Source organism: Mesoplodon bidens (assembly GCF_964165515.1).
Source record: "Mesoplodon bidens genome assembly, chromosome: 16".
In the NCBI taxonomy this organism is placed as follows: Eukaryota; Metazoa; Chordata; class Mammalia; order Artiodactyla; family Ziphiidae; genus Mesoplodon; species Mesoplodon bidens.
The window spans coordinates 75,720,883-75,742,474 of record NC_138173.1 but is presented as its reverse complement, the minus strand read 5'-3'; the positions used below and the strand labels follow the sequence as shown (position 1 = coordinate 75,742,474).

The 21,592-nt window shown below is 55.7% G+C and overlaps 1 protein-coding gene across 3 annotated transcripts in view; it reads left to right on the top strand.

Annotated features, from left to right (window-relative positions):
- SLC45A4 (solute carrier family 45 member 4) overlaps window positions 1-21,592 on the top strand; it is a 72,425-nt gene that overhangs the window by 41,990 nt on the left and 8,843 nt on the right. The gene's annotated exons all lie outside the window — the stretch shown is intronic.

Genomic DNA, 21,592 nt, shown 5'->3' with positions numbered 1-21,592 from the left:
CAGAGAGCACAGGCTAAAAGGCCCAGCGTGCTGCAGATCAGTTAGAGAAGCCTGCGGCTCCTTCAGTTATGAAAGGGCCCCCGCGCTGGCGTCAGGGCGCTCTGCAGGCAGATGTACTTGGGCATTTCACAGCACAGCAGGTGCCGTACCTGTCTTGTCAGGCACCTTAATAAAGGAGCAGGCTCGTCCCTCTCAGTGTTTAGGTTGCTGTGTTTCAACATGTTTTCCCTTTGGCATCCCGGGTGTTTTATTTTTCATGTTTAAAAATATGAGGCCTGAGAAGGCTGCCCGTGGCCCGGATGAGTTAAGAACCTTTTCTGGAGAGTTGGGGGTGGTGGAGCGTGCACCGCGTGGGCCACTCTTTGTTCTTTCATCCGTGTGTTGATCACCTCTCCTTTACCCTGCTCACCTTCCTCGGGTGCCCACATGTGCCAGGCCACTGGGGGCGGACAGGGCGCCATGTCTGTCCCCGTGCGGCTCAGTCCTCGTGCTGGAGGTGAGGGAGTGACCCACCTTTGCTGAGAGGAGAAGAGCTGGGGTGAGATGCCGGCCCCCAGAGGCTGGGGCACCTCCTCCCGGGCGGGCTGGGGAGGCCTCTCAGGGTGGGCGGCTCCAGGGCGGCAGTGTGGCGAGAGGCTTGGAGACCACCTTTGTGGCCAGACCTCAGGATGGGGTACATCCGGTGGCACTTAATCTTACCAAGCATTTATTTTGTCCCTTTGATGCGCAGGGCTGTGGGTTTGTGGGCTGAGGCCTTAATGAAAGCTGTGTGGCTGATAGGCTCAGGGGGTCAGAGGCAGGCACCACTATTTAACTTCTAGATCATCTCACCATGGTTATGGTGACAAATACAGAATTCAGAACCTCTGATTACTGAGAAATAAGTTGATACAATAGGTAGAGATTTGGGAGCTCTTATCTCCACATTTCCTTGGTGATAAGTTATGTGTATTATGGCTCAAAACCCTGGCACCAACACAGCTCCTTGGAACGTTCACACTTTACAGGTTGTGAGTCTCAATTGCCACACAACTCACACTTCATTGTTTGGTTTTGAGTATTTCGTGTATTACATGAGACTTGTATCTATTTTAGATATTCCAGGGTAATACGCATTATATATTTCACTATATGATACACAGGCTAGACATTAAATGTAGCTTTTGAAAGTCGCAGGTACGTCTGTTCCATATAAACATCCAGAAATGATGATGGAAAGAGGGAGGATTGTCATCACAGGCGGCCGTGACCGAAAGGGCATGAAGGTGACCCTTGTCATTGACCCTAAACACAGCACAGGTCATGGTCATGGGCAGAGCAGGACTGTAGACAGAGGCTGTTTGCATAGGTTAAAGGAATGATGCTTAATGAGAGTTGTTCCTAGATGGGCTTGGATTGCGAGCAGACAACAGACGGCCAGTGTGTTTCGCAGAGTTGTACTTTCATTATACTCTTAGGGGCAACACAGTAATCAGAATTTTCTGATCTGAGTCAGAGCTTCTTAAAGTTGTCTATCACGCCCAGAGGTGTGGTGTTTATTATTGGATTTTGTATATTAATAATTATTAAAGCTGAAACAGTATTCTCCCACTCAGCGTGGACAGTTTGATCCCCTTGATAGACAGATGTCATGTCTGTAGTTGGAACCAACACCACAGTTAAGACCAGGAATATTTTCGTTGTCCCAGGAGGCTCCCTAGTGGCCCCTCACGTCAGTCCACCTTGACACCCCCCGTCACCCCCCGCCTGCCTCTGTCATAGTTTTGCCCTTTCTGAAATTCGTATAAACAGCATCACACAGTCCATGGCCTGGTTTCTGCAGTGCTTTTGTGGTTGAGCCAGCCATCCTGCTGCACTGACTACTAGTCCACTGAGTGGGCCCACCCCCCTTTCTCTATTCATTCGCCAGCTGATGGACATTTGCATTGTTTCCATTTGGGGGCTGTTTTAAATAAAGCTGCTCTGAGCATCTCCTGCAAGGCTCTGTGTGGACCTGTGTTTCATCTCTCATGAGTAGAGACCTCGGAGTGGGCGGCTGGCCGTACGGTAAGTGCCAGGGTTCCTTTATAAGAGGAGACCGTTCCCTCCAGCCTCCACATCCTTGACAGCATTTGTGTTTCCCTAATGAATATTGATGCTCAGCAGCTTTCCATGTGCTTAGTGGGTATTTGTGTATCTTAGATGAAGTGTGTGTTCACGTTTTTTGCCGATACTTCAGTCAGGTTGTCTTCTTAATGAGTTGCAAGAGTTCTTTATTAAAAAGTCCTTTATCAGATATGACGCCCTTGGGCGTCTAGTTCTGTCGGAGGGATGATCCTGTCTTGCTCGTCGCTTCTGCGGTGAGTGGTGGTTTAGATGTGATGATGCGCAGCCCGTCCCTGGGCCAGGCTCTTGTGGTCAGCGTGTGCGTGTCCTCCGCCCCCGGGGAGGCTCCGAGCAGCACCCGCAGCGCCGTCGTCCCGTCACTGTTCCTGCAGGTCCCCACCCTGCCCTGCCCCCTTTCAGGGCAGGTTCAGACGGGCTCACCTAGTGGCCCGTGCCCAGGGGAAGCTCACTGTGTGTGTGTGGAAGGAAGGAAGGAACGAGTGACACGCCTTAGATGCCAGACGTGTCCACGTGGCCTCGTCAAAGCCCGGACTCCTGGTTTCCTCGGTCCCGGACGGCCTGCCCCGACCCGGGCACACGAAGCCTCTGGACCTGCTGGCGTGTAGGACACAGAAAGCCTGTGGGGAACTAGGGAACTAGTCAGTGCCCACCCCAAACGGAGCTGATATGCATGGCCTCTCGTTCCACTTGCGTGTGTTTGCCCTTTAAGCGGATGTGGCCAGTCTCCATTAGAGATGCCCAGCCACTCAGATGAGCACACACATAAGTACTATGGAGACAGCATTAGTCACCATCCCACGTGAGGAAGCAGAGGCTGGGAGGGCTGGTCCACCTGCCTCGGGGGAACCCACCGGGGGGAAGTCGGGTGTGTCTAAACCTTGAAGTGTCTGGCCTGTGTTTCAGCTTCAGCATCCTGGCAGTGGAAGCTGTAGGTTTCACTGTTTGTTACAGACCTTTCTGGTTTGTGGTCTTACGGCCATCCGCGAATAGAGCCCGTTTCTCTGCTTGCTGTGGCAGGTGGGCTGCGCAGTGAGCAGAGCTGAGGGAAGTCAAGTTCGCTGCGTTGAGGACCAGGGGGGTCACAGGCTGGGAGATGGGGTGCCCTCCACCCCACAGCCGCCCGGCGGGAGGATGGATGGGGGCGGGGGGTGGTCGCCGCAAGGTGGTGCTCGGGGGATACATGGAGTGTGCAGGCCCCGGGAATCATGACTGGTTCCCACGTGCTCCTGTTGTCCCCAGCAGGCACTGAGGTGGGGAGCTCGTCCCCTCCCTGCTGGCTCCACTTCACGGGGGAGACACTGAATTCTGAGTCCTCCTCCGGGAGGTGAAGCACACACTCTATAATCGGGAGGGAACGGAGCCCCACGTGGTCTTGGTTCTGAGACCATGGAGATCCTGACAGCTTTGGGTGCTGGGCCCCATCAGGGGGGCGTCAGGGTGCGCCTCACCCGCCAGCAGGTTCCCTTCCCCTGCTTCTGGGAAGGTCCTGCCACATCCCCGCTGCGTGGTTCTCCCCAGTGGCGGGCATCCCAGCCCGTGGCCGCTCATCTCAAGTCGTCTGGGATTCACTTGGTAATTTTGTGGCATACTGAAGGATAGTGGCTTTGTTAGAATCTGTATTTTCTATTTGGTTGGAATAATTCTTTTCATAATTGAGGGTGTCACTGGAATCGAAACGGCTCCTTCCGAAGGTCGGCGGCCTTGCCGGGCGGGTGTGGGTGCTTCAGGAGCCCGTCTCCTGGCGGCCGCTTTGAAACCCCACCATCTCTTCCCAGGTTCCCATCGCCTGGCAGTGAGGATGACAGCTGGGATCCGTATTTAGGTTAGAGTTAACTTCCGTGGTCCGTCTGTGAGCTCAGGCCGCGGTGGTGGGGTAGGTACCGGGGAGCCAGCCTCAGCCACACGCCTGGGCTCTGCACACGCCCTTGGAGGAGGCCGGATCATTCATTCCTCTTTCCAGCGGTTCCGGGGGGCCCAGGGCAGGAGCAACCCTGCTGATGACAGGTCAGAAAACCTAAACTGGTCTGAGCAGCTCGTTACCTGGGGCACCCACCACCAAGGGAGCTCCGCAGGTGACAAACCAGGTAACTTCATTCTCATGAGATGGTTCTTTTGCGAAACCAATATCTATTCCTGGTTCCTGACACGGTGCAGTGTGGTGGCTTCTCTTGTTGCGGAGCACGGGCTCTAGGCGTGCAGGCTTCAGTAGTTGTGGTGTGTGGGCCCAGTAGTTGTGGCCCGCAGGCTCAGTGGTTGTGGCTCACGGGCTTAGTTGCTCCGTGGCATGTGGGAGCTTCCCGGACCAGGGCTCGAACCCGTGTCCCCTGCATTGGCAGGCGGATTCTAACCACTGCGCCACCAGGGAGGCCTGTAAGTGCAATTAAATTGGAACACTGTAAACCGTTTGTGTTTGCTGGCCCCTGGCGTGAAGTGTGTGCCCCGCCACCAAGGACACCGCAGCACTCTTGGCCTCGTCCGCAGGAAGGCTTTTGTCCGGCCAGTTTGGGACCTGAATTGAGGGCCCCTGATTCCAATGAGCACCTCTTGTGCCAGAGCCTCTGGACCGGCAGCAGTGCCATCCCTCAGTGCTAGAAGGCGATGCCACGTTGCTGGGCTGTGGAGGACGGAAGGCCCACGTGACAGCAGAGGAGGAGGTGGGTGTGACGCCAGGACAGCCCTCCCTCCCTGGTCCTATTGGCCAAGACCTCTGGTCGGCCTCAGAGGGGACAGAATACCGCATGGGAGGAACGCCCGCCTCTCGTGGGAGACACTGCAGGCCAGCGGCCCCCTGACTGCCACCCGGGAGCTCGGGAAGGACACGGAACAGGCCCAGTGCAGCCGCCGTGGTTCCACATCCTCCCTCGCAGGGGACGGTGCCTTTAAAAACTTCAGTTCTGGGCTTCCCTGGTGGCGCAGTGGTTGAGAGCCCGCCTGCCGATGCAGGGGACACGGGTTCGTGCCCCGGACCGGGAAGATCCCACATGCCGCGGAGCGGCTGGGCCTTCAGCTGAGCCATGGCCGCTGAGCCTGTGCGTCCGGAGCCTGTGCTCCGCAACGGGAGAGGCTGCAACAGTGAGAGGCCCGCGTACCGCAAAAACAAAACAAAACAAAAACTTCAGTTCTGCTTTCTTGAATATACAGCATTTTCACCAAGTTCAGTGGTCACGGTAGTGAGACTGCCACCCCTCCTGCCCTGCAGCACCTGGTGCTGCCCCTGCAGGCAGCCGGTTTCGTGCGCCTTCGTCAGGAGGTTCCCACACGTGTGACACACGCGACAAGCCTCCAGCAGCAGCAGAGCATCCAGGGCAGGTAGAGAACCCAGGTCCAGGTCAGAGCAGAAAGCCTGTGGCTTTCTCTCCAGGCCGAAGCTGTGTCCTCCCCACCAGCCCCAGGGTGGGGGGGGCGCCATGGCTCCGCCCTCACAGGAGGCTTCCCGCTGACCTCGGGGCTGGCCACAGGTGCCTTCAGCATCACCGTCATCTCTCCCGCTTCCTGACAGTCCACGTCTGTTACACACTGGATTCCCACCATTCGTCAAACATTGCAGCTTTTGGACGGGCCTGTAAAACTATGTTCTTAGGCTTCAGGCTCAAAGCATCAGGTAAAGGAGGTCAGAGGGGCATCTATAAAAACTGCTGTTTTGTTAGTGTCTCGGGGGTTCTGGTAAGACCCACAAACTTGAGGTGAAGAAGAGGATGAAGGTGTGACATGCTGGGGGCTGGGGGCTCAGAGGCCCCAGCAGGCATAGCAGCATCCGTGCCTGCTTCCTGCAGGGCCGGTGGTCTGAGGGCAAGGGAGGGGCTGCCCAGGAGCTTCTACAGACCAACTCCTGCTGCATGCCTGGCACTGGAGGTAGGTGCCCGTCATTTGCACGCCGTGTGTGTGCGTGTGTATAATATGTGCATGTGTGTGCATGGGTATAATGTGTGCATGTGTTGTGTGTGTGCACGTGCGCGTGTATAATGTACACATGTGTATAGTGTATGCATGTGTACATATTAATGTGTGTGTGCCCTCAGGTGCAGCTGATGAATCTGGCCTCAGAGTTGGGATCAAGTGGGAGCGTGGGGTCCCTTCTGAGAGTCTGGGAACAGCCTGCCCAGAGCCCTGAGCAGACCTCCCTGAGGGGCAGGCGCCCTCCTGGGCTGACCCAGTCTGTTCCCAGACAGCCTTTTCCCTTGGGAAGCAGACCCCCACCCGCTGTTTCCTTCTTGGTTCAGGAAGTGTCCTGGAGGGAAAAGGAGGGTCATAGAGGAATGTCCTGTGGTCTCTCATTTGACAGTGAGACGCCGATTTCTCGAAATCTGCTTGATGATACTTGGGGATGCCGTGATGGCCTGGGAATGACCAAGTGGTTTGTAGGGTTATTTATGCGGAAGGTTAGGTTTAGTCTGTCTGTCTCCTTCAGGAGGGGTGAAACTTTGTTCATTTTGTATATGTCTGTTTTTCTTCTTAAAACACTTTGCCACTTTCTGTCCTAGCTTAATGTGAATCAGGATTCCTAGGATATGATTTGTCCCAACTTGAACCTCACCTTTTCCTCCTGTGGGAAAAACCTACCCTTTAAAAGCGTGCCTTAAAGAAAACATTTGAAGTTGAAGTGCCTTAAGTGCTAGTCATTTTCCTCCACTCCCGGGATTGCTGAGGGAAACTGACCGAGGCCAGCGCTGCTGCAGCAGAGTGGGAACGTGACCCGGGGGCAGCCCCACTGAATCACCCGCCGCATCAACACCCTTCTGTAACCCAAGCCCCGGCCCCCTCACCCCACCCTGAGTTAGAGGTTACAGCCCGGCCCGCCCAGTGGCTCCTTGTGCTGTTGACTCAGGCTAGCGTTCAACATCCACAGGGCAGCGCCCGGGAACACAAGTCTTTGGTGAGAATTGAGCAATGCAGGTTCATGCTGTATCCCAAGTGAAAACGCATGTCCCCCGTGGCCTCCTTGAGTGAGCACGATGCTGCCCACAGGTGACCTGTTGCGAGTTACCTTTTGCGTAACGCATCTAACGTGGACCTTCCAACAGGTGTGCTTTATACTCTGCAGCACTTCGGCAGCTCAGATGTGCCCACCGCCTTCCTAGGAATCCCCTTTGTGTCTCATGACGCCCCGGGGGCCTTCTGCAGGTGGCACTCTTGGTTGGTCTTTCTGTTTTGTAAAAGCAGATCTAGCCCCTCACTGCCCTCAAACAGTTCCCTTTGTGCCACAAGAATTCCTAAGGCATACCTTTCTGGTTCACCTGGCACTCCTGTTTTTGTTTTTTTTTTAACATCTTTATTGGAGTATAATTGCTTTACAGTGGTGTGTTAGTTTCTGCTTTATAGCCAAGTGAATCAGCTATATATATATACACACACCCGGCACTCCTTGATTTCACGAAGCTGCGTCACTTACTGGCTATTTTCAGAGAATCAGGCCACCATGTCGCCTGAAAGAGGGACAGCTCAAGGAGTCTGGAGGCCACGTACCAGAAGGCCCGGGAAATGGGCAAGTGGTCGAGGCGCGAGTGGTGGCTCTGGGGACCAGAGCCCAGGGGAAGGACACAGCGCCCAGCTTGTAACTGTGTTTGCTTTCGTTGCCCAAGCCGAGGCGATGCCCACAGGCCTTGCAGTCCCCGGGGCCCAAGGCTTTCAGGCCGCCGGCCCACGCCTGGGACGTGACATGTGGGGACCCTCGCTGTCACAGCGGGCGGGGGGTCCTGAGGCGTCTGGTTCTGAGCCCGTCCTCCGTGCCCCCGCTGTTCAGTGCGTGGGAACCTCCCCTGTGTGGGGATTCGGTCGCTGGGCTGAGAACAGCTCAGAGTATTTGAGTTTGAATTCTGCATTGATGCCTCCATTTTTCGTTTTCAGCGAAAACTGGACCAGGCTTGGCCGTCCTCCTCCTCCAGGTGGTGGGGGGTTTCTCTCTTGTGCTTCTCATCCAGCAGTTCCTTTCGCATCGCTGGAAGCTGATGCTGTACAGTCCTGGAGGATGTTATCAGAAGGCCCTCCCTCTGGGGACGGGTTTCCCCTGGACCTGCCCGCCCTGCGTGGCACTTGGCTCAGCCTGAGGCTTATATTGGGTTGCCTGTCAGCAGGCCTGAGGGTAGGGGCAGGTCCCCTGGTGTTGGGGGAGGGTGCTCAGGCTACTCCCGTTGGGACTTGGGGGACGATTCTCCAGCAGTCAGTCCTTCCCTGTGTAGAGAGCGCTGGACTCTGTCCTCGTTGTCCCCCTGCCCCCGGAGTGCCATCGAGCGAGGGGGCAGGTGCCGCCCACAGGGCTGGAGGATGGGCCTTGAAAGACTTTCAGTCTAAGTGAAGCAATACAGATGAAAAGGGGCAAAGACTGTGTGATTCCCCTTCCATGAGGGCCCTGGGGGAGGGGCACGGGGAGTGAGTGAATGGGGACAGAGTTTCAGTCCTGGGGGGACAGTGGGGGTGGCTGAACAGCAGTGGGAATGTTCCTGATGTCACTGAACCCAGCACCTACAAGTGGCGAGAGTGGTGACTTTTACACGATGTATATTTTACCCCCATTTTTCAAATGTGAAAAAACCCTGGATGGGCCTTACAGAATATCTGACTGAAAACTGGATTTCCTGCTGACGAGAGACTAAGGAAGCCTGAAGGGTGACACATGGCCCAGGCTGGCAGGTGGCAGACTGCCCGCTCTCTCCAGTGGACGAGAGTTCCAGACACACGTGTGTGTCGGTGCCTGGGAGCCCTGACGTGACCGCCCACCCAGGCCGGGGGACCCTCGCAGTGCCCCCCAAAGCACAGGCAGCATGCCGGGAGGACCCATACATAGGCAGGAGTTTGTCAAAGTCTCCTGAATTTTGACTGAGATAATTGAAAAACTGTTGTGCAGGGCTGTTTTGTTTGCATTGGGAAGTCTGGATTTCCTTGTATTTCAGATCATTGTATTTTAGAAACAATGAAATGTCAGCTGCAGTCGTTTTTCCCAAGGAGCCCTGTGCCTGTTGTTCTTCCATCAAACGCTTATTGAGCACCTACCTGCCGGGTGCCGGGCGTGGTGCCAGGTGCGGGGGGGCAGGAGCAGCCTGAGGCTTCTGCTTCAGGTGGAGCCACGTGCAGTTGGGGGTCGGTGTGGGGGATGCCGGCGCCCTCATGCCAGCGATCGAAGGGCCCCCAGGTCAGGGAAGACCTGGAGGGAGGTCATCTAGCACGCTGGCGCCGAGGCCGTGCCCGGTGCTCACGGGGCCTGGGGTCAAGGCTGTGATTCATGGTCTGGAGAGGAAGAGTAGGAAGGGCATCAGAATACAGGCCGCTGCCTGCCCTGTCCAAGGGGAGCGTGTGGACAACAGGAGCAGGACAGGAGGCAACCCCCAGGCACAGACGGGGCGGGGGATGGGGAAGCTGTGTGGAGGACGTGGCCCTGGGCCCCCTGGTTGCAAAGAGTAAGTAGGGGTCAGTGAGCGAAGGTGAGTCGACACATTCCAGGAGCGGCATGGCAGGGAGAGGCGTAGAGGGAAGTGTGGTGTGTTAGGGAAGCTGGGACTAAGTCTGCGTGGCACGAGCTTGGTGCAGAGTCGTTTGAGGGAGCTCTGGCCCCTGGTGGGCCAGATCCTAGGAGGCCTTCTATGCCACTCCAAGGAGGTGATTTACAGAGAAACCTGAGCGATTCTGCCCTTTGCGAATACTGCACACACGAGCAGTGGTAAAGCAAGAATGGTTTTTAGAAGTGTTCTTTTAAAAATTTTTTATTTATTTATTTTTTGGCTGCATTGGGTCTTTGTTGCTGCGCGTAGGCTTTCTTTAGTTGTGGCGAGCGGGGGCTACTCTTCGTTGCAGTGCGCGGGCTTCTCATCGAGGTGGCTTCTCTTGTTGTGGAGCACGGGCTCTAGGCGCACGGGGTTCAGTAGTTGTGGCTCGTGGGCTCTAGAGCGCAGGCTCAGTAGTTGTGGTGTACAGGCTCAGTTGCTCCGCGGCAGGTGGGATCTTCCCGGACCAGGGCTCGAACCCGTGTCCCCTGGGCTGGCAGCCAGATTCTTAACCACTGCGCCACCAGGGAGGTCCTACTCTTTGCTCTTAAAAGCAATCCGTATAGAATGTGTCCACCAGCAAAATATTTCCCAGATGATGGTAATTTTGTCATTAAAAAACTAGCTATTTAAATCTTACACGAAACGCATACACATATATCAATAAATTATGTAAATCGTGTGTGGATGGGGTTTGTCTTGAGGTGAGTATAGGTTGTTTGCCCCCAGTTTAAGTGGAGAGAGGATGTGAGGTGTATCTTACAGCTTGTAAACTGATGGAAACATCACAGAAAGAAACCTGAAGGACTGCCACCCATCATGTTGAATTGGGAGTGATTGTTAGAAGTACTTTATCTGCAAATCGAAATGGAGGTGTATGTAGCACACAATGCAAAATGCGCAGAAACTGAAAGCGTTTAAGCCTCAGTTTGAGCCGGTCAGGGCCGGACACCCGCGTGCTGGGCTGTTGACCGCGGCTGGAAGAGCCCTGCCCCTGGGCCCGCAGAAGGTCAGCACAGCCAAGGGTCAGGCCACACAGGCTCCACTCAGGAGGGGCGGGGGCACCGAGCCTGGCGAGAGGGTGTGAGGCTTCATCAGTTTCAACCAAATTACTTATGTCCTTAAAGTCCCTCTAGACTTACGCACCCTCGCAGTTTGCTGTCATTTCGCAGCACGGTTAGGGGGAGTCGCTGCCTGCTTTGATGGCAGGGTTCTGGGCCCAGCAGCTGCTCCGCAGCCCCACTCGCTCTTCCTCTTCCTCCGCCGGGAGCCCGACTCTGCCCCCTCTCGCTGCCGCCCTGCATTGCAGGCCTGGCCGGAGGCCTTTGGTCCCCGGGTCCTCCCCACAGTCTCCGGACTACGCATATGTGCTCGCTTTCTTCACCGTTCTCCGGGCGAGTACCTGTGACAGCAAAGCAGGGTTTAACCACAGCTAGACCGGAAATGCAGTCTGTGTAGACGCAGCCACCACCTGGGTTTGAAGCGCTTTTCCAGGCACCAGCCGGGCCCCCTGTAATCTGACACTCATGACTTATAAATGGGGCCTGACGTGCCTCTCATGAATTTTAGTCATCCCACCTAATTGAAGAGCAGGGTAGGTGTGTCGTGCTGTTGGTTTCGCGTGGGGTGGTCGTCAGTGGTGTGGCCTGGGGCAGGGTGGGCCAGGCCCAGCCCTTGCAGGTCGTCTGCGTCTCTGGGCCTACGCGTTCCACCTTCCCTGGCGGTGAGGCTACACGTGCGGGGGCATTGCAGCCCCTGTCCTCGGGGAGGGCAGGCCAGCTTTAAGGGGAGGACACCCACTTTCACAGCGGGTTCCGAGGGTGCCACGCAGGACAGCACTGCAGGCCAGGGCACGGAAGCCCCAAGAGCCCGGCTGCCGGGAGGAAGGCTCAGAGCCGAGCCTGGACGGGGAGCCGGACCGCAACCGCTGGCTGTCCCCATGTCACCAGCTCTGGGGCCCTGCTGCACTGCAGTATGGCGAGGCCGTGGCCGTGCAGAGGAGAAAGTTCTGGAGGCAAGCTGTCTAGGACCAGGGGAAGAAGGGTGGAGCTGGCACACTCCCTGACCACCCCTGGAACCCTTTTCTGGTGGGTGGGGTGCTGGCAGTGCCAGCAGAAGGGCAGTGTCGAAACGGGCTCGTGAATGAGGCTCCCACGCTGGCCCAGGGATGTGGCCTGTCACCTGTCGGTCCTCCCCAGGGCCCTGGACAAGGCCGTCGGTGCCGAGGGAGCTGGGGCTCAGGAAGGGAGGTGGCTTGCCCAGGGGTCCATGGCCAGAAAGTGTAGAATCAGAATTCAAGCCTCTCCTCTTGTTGAGGGCAGGCCAGGCCTGAGTCTGCAGCAAACTAGGAGAGGAGAGCGGGGCTAACGGTGTCGCTTCCCGCTTCCCGCTCTTAGAAGTGAGGTGTGCGGACCCCGTGGTGACGATGCCAGCAGCAGCTGTTCCAGGGACCTACTCCCTATACAGATCTGCAGATGACATTATCTTGCAGATTTTTGCAGGTGAGGAAGGAGGGCCCCACAGAGTCAGGTCAGTGGTGGAGCTGGGATTTGAACTCAGCGCCCCTGCCCCTCAGGAGCTGCGCCTGCTGCGCTTGGTCGAGATGTGATAAAGGGAGATGGGGTTAGAGGTTTTTTAAAAATACGTGAGATCTTTATTGATAAAGGTAATAGCAATGTTTAGTAAGAATTTAATTTTTTAAGTTTCCAAGCACTTGTTAGTTTTCATGTAATAGCGTTTTCACGAGGTAGGATATAATGACCAGACCCTGAAGGCCCCGCTGCTTGCAGCCCAGGGGCTTGCTGGAGCCAGCTCCTAAATTTCCAGGAATCCTCTGGGTCCGTCCTTGGCTGAGCACATCCATTATTTAAACGTTAATTACACGCTTACAGATGAATTGCGTTGACAAGGAAGGTAACACACTCACCTGCCTAACTCCCTACCTGTCTACACTTCACTGTCCCCGGCCCTTGGAGGTGACCTCTCTGTGTCTTGTCTGCGTGTGGAGATGTTGTGCAAAGTCTCTCTGAAACCCTGGTTCACTGACCTCGCTTAGGTATCGTGAGGTCGGCCGGAGGGAGCACTGACTCCCACCAGGGAAGTTGGCCGGCATCCGCAGGACGGGTCCCCCCGCCCTAGCGCGTGCTCCACAACCTCGCACCACCGGAGCTTTGGGGGTGTTGCTGCCCACTTGTTATTAAAACCAGAGCTGTGAATCGCAGCAGATAGGGTGGTGGCTGGGTTTTTTCTCCCCGACCCTAATTCAGGTCGCAGACTCTCAGAGTTGGGAGAGACCTTGGCTGCCACTGCGTCCAGGCCCTGCACAGGGGCCAGCCTGGGCCGGGGTGCTGAGTGGCCGTCGCGGGGCTCGGGGCGGGCTCATTCCCCCCACCCGTGCTTTGGGCACGCTTGCTTAGTGCAGCATCTGTTTTGAAGAGTGTGGGATGGGTGGGTGGCGGGGAGGGGCCGGTGCTCCAGTCTGCAGTGGGCTGTGCTCCTGGGAGCTGGGGGAAGAAAGACCCCCGCAGCCAGGCCCCAGCAGAGCAGGAGGGGTGCCCACGGGTTTTCCAGAGCCTCAGTGCCTGCGTGCATCTGGCCGAGGGCATCCTGCTGGGCCCTGGAGGCTCCTCCTCGTTTCAGCATAGGACCAGTGCTCCCACCGAGGTGCTGGGCAGCCCCCCGAGTGGGGCTGGCGGTTTACTCCCTGGAAGCTAAGCCCAGCCTCAGGGCCAACATGAGGGGCCGGAGCATGTTTATTTTACCAGAAGAAGGGCCGTTTGGAACCTTCCGGAATTTGACTAATGGTGCCTTTGGTAAGTGCTAGTTCCAGACTACTGCCTCTCCATCCAGAGTCCACCTGCAGGGAGCACCTCCCCGCGGCACTGATGACGTCACTGGGACTGGCCCCCGCGGTGCCCAGGTTCCGGGGCCCCTGCACCTTTAGGCACCCATCCCTGCTCTTCAGTGCTGTGATGAGGGACATCTATGTTCAGTTCTGGGCTCCCAGGTCCAGCCCGGGGCGAGTGCCTGGACTCTGGGAAGGGGCTTGGGCTGCACAGGAGCCCCCGCGGGCACCCACAGGGCCCGGCCCGTCGCACTCAGAACACCAGGGGTTGCTGTTCCAAGGGGGAAGCCCAGGAACAGGCATCTGAGCTTCTTTTTCTTAATCCTTCTTCCTACCTTCCTGGGATTCTGGAAGGCTCCTTCAGCTCTGTGGCCCTCCCTCCAGCTGGACGAGGGGTTGCCCCCTTGCCCAGTGCAGACCCTCTCTGCTCGGGGGGAGCCTTTTCCTCGGGACCATGCCTACGTCTGGGCCCCGGGGCCTCGGCCGGACCCATGCTTTTTCACGGCTGTGGCCCTCAAGGGGGCTGCGTAGTGCCACGTTCCCCGCTGGGTTGGCTACGTTCATCCGGGGTTACTGCAGGCTGCCAAGGGTTCCCACAGAGAGCGGGTTCTCATGGCCTTAATGTTATCATGAAGGTTTTGTCTGAGAATACAAGCATATCTTGATGGGGAAGGCTTTGTCTATTGAGAGAAAGAATGTAGTTCCTATTCCCATTTCAGATCTTTTGTTAAAGATTTATAGGCAGCTTTCCCAGTCCCCTGGCCCCCTCCCCCAAGAAGGACCAGTTTATCAAAAAAGCTGCTGGCTGTGCTGAATGGGAGGCCGCGCGTGACCAAGCGTGGCCGCTGTCGCCCGTGACCTCACACAGCCCTCGGCGAGCGGTGACACCCTCGGCATTTCCTGTGAACGGGGAGCCTTTCTGGTCCCACCATTGTTGTTCATTTTTGCCGGGAAGAAAACAAAAATTATTTACTACGCACCGGTGCTGCGTGTGTTTAGAGCCTTGCTGGGAAATGCCGTGTCCGGGGCGTCCCAGCGGCAGCCACGCCAGGGACGGACGGACGGGGTCGGGGCTGTGTTCTCAGGGCTCGCTCGCTCCTCCGGGGCTGCTTTGGGGACGTGATGGGAAGTGTCTGTCTTCCTTGCCCAGCGCGGGGTGACCCCAGCTGTCCCCGCACCCCAAGCACTCAGCTCCTGGTGGGCTCGCACTCCCTCTGCAGCCCAGGGTGACTTTTAGGAGAGGACAAGGCAAAGGAGAACAGAGGCCACTGTCGGTCCAGTCGGGCCTCCTGGGCGCTCCTGCCTCCTCGGCCTGACCAGCTGCTCCTGGCCCTGTAGCCTCTGCCCGGTTCCCCCTCCACGGAGGCCTTCCCTGGGTGTGGGGGGGTCCCGTGCCGAGCAGGGAGGAGGACGGGGTGCGAGTGGAAGGGCCCGGCAGCATCTTCACGCAGCAAGCACGTGGTTCTGGCGCCCATGCTCGCCGGGCTCTGTGCCAGGAGCTGGCACTTGTGCCAACGCCCTCTGCCCTCCTGGGGCCTTCGGCCAAGTCTAATAAACAAGGGCCAGCTGGGTTGGCAGGTAGGTGGCCTGGTGACCTCTGAGGGCAGTTTCGGGGTGGGTGTGGGGGCTCTGGGAAGCCAGGCTGCAGTAGGTGGAGGAGATGAGGAAGGAGTCGTTTGAACAGGGTCGTGTGGGGGGCGACCATGGCACCGTAACCAGAGGAAGGCGCAGCCCGGCCGCCTTGGCAGCTGTCGGAAGGACAGGCTGGAGCTGGTGGGGGCGGAGGGCAGAGCTGAAGGGGCAGGTGGGCTGAGGGTCTGACGCCCTGCCAGCCCCGAGCCGTGTCCCTCGGTCTCTCAGGGTCGGTGCGCTGGTGAAGGCGGCCCAGGCTCCGGGGAGCCTCCGACGCAGGTAATCCGTACGTACCTGCAGCCCCTCCAGCTCCCTCCTGAGGCGGCCAGCGCTCTGGGTGGTGCGAAGCCTGGTGATGGTGGTGTTTCTGGGCGAGCAGGACACGGGTTTGGGGTGAACTGCTAACCAGCACCCAGCTTGACCACTTTCCTGATGAGTTCCTAAGAGTCACTTTAAGTTGCGGGCCCGTTTTAATTTCAGTTACACGTGCGTTTTCAGAGAAGGTTGACAGAAATTGCCAGGTCACATCTGTGAAGCTCGTACCTCACCCTTGTACTGTCACACAGACCAGAGGTCGCCTCTGCGTCTAAGGGGGTGCGCCCACAGAACACAGGCTCCCCCAACAGCCCTGCCCCGAAAGGCCACCTTCAGCAAACTTAGCACAGGGCACGGGTCGGTGCAAAGGAGCCTTATGGGGGGGCGGGGGGGCACTCCAGCCCGAGCAGAGGCATATGGAATGGAGTCTGACTCTGGTGTTGATGTACACTTGAACCTTAGAAGCTCTGCGTGCGGGGTGAGCCGTGCTCTTAACCCGGGCAGGGCAGTGTCCTCAGCGCAGCAGCTCCTTGGGCAAAGTACACACACGACGGCCAGCAGGCACAGGGGCCCTAGGGATGTAAATGCCGCTGCCCGAGGGGAACTGGCACTGGGCAGCCTGTCTGGTGCTGAAGCGTGAGCTACCACGTGAGGGCTCCTGTCGGTGTGGAGCGGTCCCGGGGCAGTGCAGACTGCTCACGCCGTGCTTCCTCCCAGGGAGGGGCGAGAAGCCCGGGTTTCCAGGGGGCACCTTCGGTGAAGATGGCTTTCTCTGTCGCCTTGCATGGCCAGCCTCTCCACGCGTGTCCATGTCTTGGCATGTACTTGGGAAGAGCACAGGCTTTCCATCTACCAGACCCTGTGTGTCCCACATTTGCCGGCCCAGCCAGTCGGGGGTGGGCGGTGGGCACTTAGCAGCCGAGGGCGAGCCGGGGCCGGGGCATGTCTCCCAGGCAGTCCTTGTGTCCTCTGTGGTCAGTCTTCAGTTACTCCCATCTGACGCAGAGCCTTGCAGCTCACAGACGTTCACAGAATGTTTGTGTAGGCCAGAGAGAGAGAGTGTGGACAAGCAGTTCTCTTGTGACCAGGGCTTGTAGCCCCTCTCAGCACATGGTCACTACTGTGGTAATGAGCCCATGGCCAGAAGCAAGCGCTTGGCCACTGTCTGTGCCCCTCCAGCTAAGAGGCCGAATCTTCAAGGAACAGTTTTATCTGTGCAGTTTCCCCTCTAATGCCTGTCAGCACTAGAGAGCATCCAAAATAGGAGAAGGGCCGGCCGGGCACCCGGTGAGCTTCCCATTGTGCTTTATGGCTTTTTCCCTGAAGATTGGCCTCACATGATGCCGCCCAGAGGGGCTAAAACACAGCTGGGTATCCGAACCCAAGGGCAGAGTTAGAGCTGGGAAACCCCTAATCCCATTTGTCATCTCTGCTCGTATCTCTTGGCAATTCCTGAAATGGGACAGATTTTAGCTAAAGCTAAAAAAACAGTGGAGACAGTTTTGAGTTCGAGTCCAGCCAAGTTAATTGTTTGTTAAAACAGAAGTATCAACGCTGGTAAAACCCGAGAGGGACTGGGTGGGATGAGAGCGTCTCCTAAAGTTGGCTGCTCTTCTTCTTGTCACCTGTTAGTGTTGATCTCATTTAAAACAGACACTTACGTGTTGGATTTGTGAACAGTACGACTGTATCTCATCCCACCAATGTCAGGACAAAATTACTTTTTTATACTCATTTCTTTTTCAAAAAAGAGATCCTGAATAGAAGAATAACAGTCCAGCATTTTGTCAAGTGTTTTTCAAAATTGACCTATTTTAGGATCATGTTATTTCTAAGTAATGTTCAAAGAGTGATGGGTAATCTGGATAGATACTTTCTTCTTGTATTTTCTCCTAAGAAAACTTTTAAAAGGCAAAAGCTTAACCAATAAGAGTATCAAATCAAATGTCAAGAAAGTATTTCCAGTGTTAGGACAATAAACGCATGTGCCTCAAGTTAAACTGTGCAAAAATTTGTTATTAATTTCTTGGGTTTTTAAGCTCTGAAATACATATCAAGTTAAACTTAGTCATGGCTGTTCTAAGATGTACTTAAGGAGAGAAGGAATCTTTATGTTCATTTTTTATATGTGTTTTATACCTGCATATCTGTGCAGAAACGCTTTTACCAGAATTATTCATCAAAGTCCAGTTATTGACCTTTGGCGGGGGGGAATATATCATTGTTCATCAAAGGAATGTAACAGAATATAGTCTCTGCCACACATCGTTTTACAATGTCTACACTACAACTCAATACTGTGAGACATTTGGGCAGAAAAGAAAATGAGAAAACATGACCTTCACTCCAGAGAAAAGGCCACAAGCCACCTGACCCCAAGATGATGACTTGAGTTGGAATCATCAGACACGTTCTGACTCTTCTCGGGGACATAAAGGAAAACAGGCTCTAGGTGGAGAGTAGAAAATCTCAACAGAGAAATAGAAGCTATTTAAAAAACCAAATGGAAATTCTGGAATTGAAAAATGCAGTATCTGAAATAAAAATTAACCTAGGGACGAGAGAAGATTCAGTGCACTAAGAAATTGGTCTGTAGAAATGACTTAATATGAAGAACAGAGAGAACAAAGGTTGAAAAAAGAAATGAGCAGAGCTTCAGGAAGCAGTGGGACAGTGTCTAATATACGTGTAATTGGAGTCCCGGAAGAGAGGAGAGAGAATGGGGCATCAAGTGTGAAGTAAGAAATAACTGACAACCTCCTAAGTTTGGTGGAAGCTTAAATCTACAGCTTTGTGAAGCAGGATGAATGTAACGAGAGCCTCGCCTTAGGCTCACCGTAGTCCAACTGCTGAAAAGCAGCAACAGAGGGGAAATGGCGAAGGCACCAGAGGAAGAAAAGACATGTATGTAGTCATGTTGGCTGTCACAGCCTCTCAGAAGACAGCGGAATTGTGTCTTCAAGTTCCGGCGGGGAGAGGAGTTGACCCAGAGTTCTGTATCCAGCAAAAATATCTGTTAGGAACAAAAAGTGAAATAGGGCTTCCCTGGTGGCGCAGTGGTTGAGAGTCCGCCTGCCGATGCAGGGGACACGGGTTCGTGCCCCGGTCCGGGAAGATCCCACATGCCGCGGAGCGGCTGGGCCCGTGAGCCATGGCCGATGGGCCTGCGCGTCCGGAGCCTGTGCTCCGCAACGGGAGGGGCCACAGCAGTGAGAGGCCCGCGGACCGCAAAAAAAAAAAAAAAAAAAAAAAAAACTGAAATAAAGAGCATTTAGGTAAATTCTAAGAGCATTTGTCATCAGCAGACCTCTGTAAGAAATGCTGAAGAAGCTAAAAACAGTTCTTCAGGCTGAAGAGAAGTGATACCACATGAACACTGGGATCTCGAGGAAGAAGGAAGGAAGGCTACGGAAATGGTAAGATGGGTGGGTAAAAATAAAAGACCAGCTTCCTATTAATTCTTTTAAAATGAATGACTGTTTAAGGTAAAACTCACAGCACAGCGTGGGGTTTATCACGTCTGCAGATGAAACGTGTGTTCCAGCTTCAACATAAAGGGGCTTAGGGTAAACGGGCACAGACAGTCACTAATTTCTTATGTGATGTGAACGATATCCACTAACAGACTGAAAGTTGACATGTAATGCAGTCTCTAGAGCAGCCACTACAAAATAATGCTAAAAAGCCAATGTGTAAATTAAAATGGAATGTGGAGAAATACTCAGTTAACCAAAAGAAGGCAGGAACAAGAGGAACAGAGACCCCAGGAGGGGGCAGACACGAAGCAAGTAGTAAAACGGCAGCCCTGATGTCACCCACGTGAGCAGTTACTCTAAATGTAAGTGACGAAACGGCCCAGCGAGGGGAGACACCAGAGTGGATGGAACAGCAAGACCCGCCCATCTTCTTGTAAAACACCGTGACTGACGCAGAGGGGTTAAGGTGAAAAGGTGGGAACAGGAAGCCTGAGTCGGCTTGGGGGAGTATTAACCCCAGATAAAGACGAAGCACTGCCGGGGGTACAGAGGGCAGCTCACGGGACGGAAGGGGGGCTCAGGAGTGAGGTGCGTGTGCTCCTGAGCAACAGAGCCTAAGACACTGGTGAGGCAGGATGGGCAGGATCCAGCAGTCATTCGCAGTCATTGTTGGGAAATTCCACACCCCTCTTTCCGCAGCCATAGGGCCGACTGAGCACAACTCAGGAGACAGACAAACCCGGGACAACACACGACCGCGCTGCATCTAGAGCAGGGGTTGGCGGGCGGTTCCTGTTGGGGCCGGAGTGAATGTTCCTGGCGCTCTGGCCGCGTGTCTGTAGCAGCTCCCAGCTCTGCCATGGAGCTCAAAGCAGCCGTTCATCAGTGGACAAGTGTGGCCTCGTTCCAATAAAACTTTATTGACAGACACTTTTTAACATGTCAGGAAATGTTCTTACTTTGATCTTTTTCGACCATTAAAAAACGTAGCAACCTTCTTAACAAAAAGGGGCCACAGAGTTGCTCAGTCGTGTTCCAGAGCATTGACCTTGAGAAGAAGAGGGGTTGGAACGAACACCCTTCCTCTGAGCAGCGACGGGATGACAGTGGGGCCCTGCTGGCCGCCCTGCCCAGCGGCCTCCCTCCGGCCACGCCGAGCTGAGGTGCCAGGAGGGATCCAGTGCTGACTCCTCCCGTGTCCCCGACATCCAGGCAGGTGCATGGGATGATGCTGCAGGTCCCACACCTCCCGTCCCTTGTCCCCCTGTGAGAGGCCCGGCCGGGGTCGCAGGGCCTTCTGCTCTGTGAAGAGCTCCACCTGCCATGGCCAGAGAAACACCCACCCCCTCTGCCCCCGCTGCCCGGCACCCCATCCGCTTCTCTCCCTCAGACTCAAGGGTGCTGCCCTCCTGACCCGCTCAGTCCCTGAAGCGCCACGGGTCACCCTGAGATGCTTGTCGCCTGGTGAGTTTGCTAATGCCTGTCTCCCTGGGACTGGAAGCTGGCAAGGCCAGGAACCACCACTCCCCCACGGCATAGCAAACACAGCCAGTCCCAGGAGTGTCGTGTGCCCGGTCCCCCTGCTCCTGGACCAGTGCTGAGTGCGTTCAAGACCGGGAGCCAAGATGACTGATGCCAGGAGGCATGTGTGTGGTGGGCTGGCTGGGGATGGGGAAGGTGGCCTGGGGCAGATGGTAGGCCTGGCGCGTGAGGGCACCAGCGGGTGGCGTGGCCAACCACAGCTGAAGATCAGACCCGGGTTGGGGGCCGGCCAGCAGCATTGCGCAGGGTCAGAGGTCGTTGGTTGGGGTCTTCAGGCTGATCCCGCTGCAGGTGCACCTTGGGTTTGGTTCAGTTTAGCAGTCGTTGGTACCTCTGTGGGTCTCCGCCCTCAGGGATGCCCGTCTCTTGGGAACGCATACAGGTGGTTCAGCAGGTGTGGAATTACAGCAGTGGTGGTGAGCCTCCTGGGTGGGGGACCCCCTCAGAGTTCTAAGAGGCACCAGGTAGGGAGGTGAGAGTCAGCAGGTGCAGAAGTCCAGAACACTTCCTTGTGCCTGAAGCAGGAGGGCCAGGCGCCCAGGGGAGACGGCAGGCATGGCAGGGAGTCGACGTGCGTGTGCACACATGCCTGCATGTGTGCAAGTGCATGCGTGCTGCAGCTCTGCACGGAGCCCCGTCACCAAGCTCGTCACCGTTCATTAGTAAAGTTGTGACATTTGAAAAGCCCAGCAATAGCTAAGAGGCTGTCCACTGGGGTAAGAATGCTTTCCTTTCTCTGAAACCGACGGCACCGCCCCCGCTAAGTGGTTTAGTGAGGGAGCCGTTTTTGGGAAGCCCGACTTTGACACTGTGCGTTCTTGAGCGTAGGAAGTGTCGGCGCGGCCGACGTGGCCGGCACTGCTGTCGTTTACCCGGTGCCTGGCCTTGACAGTGAACGCCGAGGACCCGGGCCTACCACGTAAACCACCGCTTGTCAGCGGAGCACACTCGGCAGGCTTCTCATTTCCTGAAACACCAGTACGTTCTGCTGACTTGAATCAGGAACAGAATTCGCCCTTCCTAAGGCTCTGTGTGGTGTAAAGGTCGAGGCTGACACCTTGAATTCTAGGCTGAATGCGTAAATATTTTAACGGGCATGTTAGCAACGATTTTGAAAGGTGCTTCCCTCCTCCTTTGAAAACGATTTCCTCCTCCTACACAGTTTATTTGTCTTAGTAGTTCAGCACAATATTCCGTTTCTC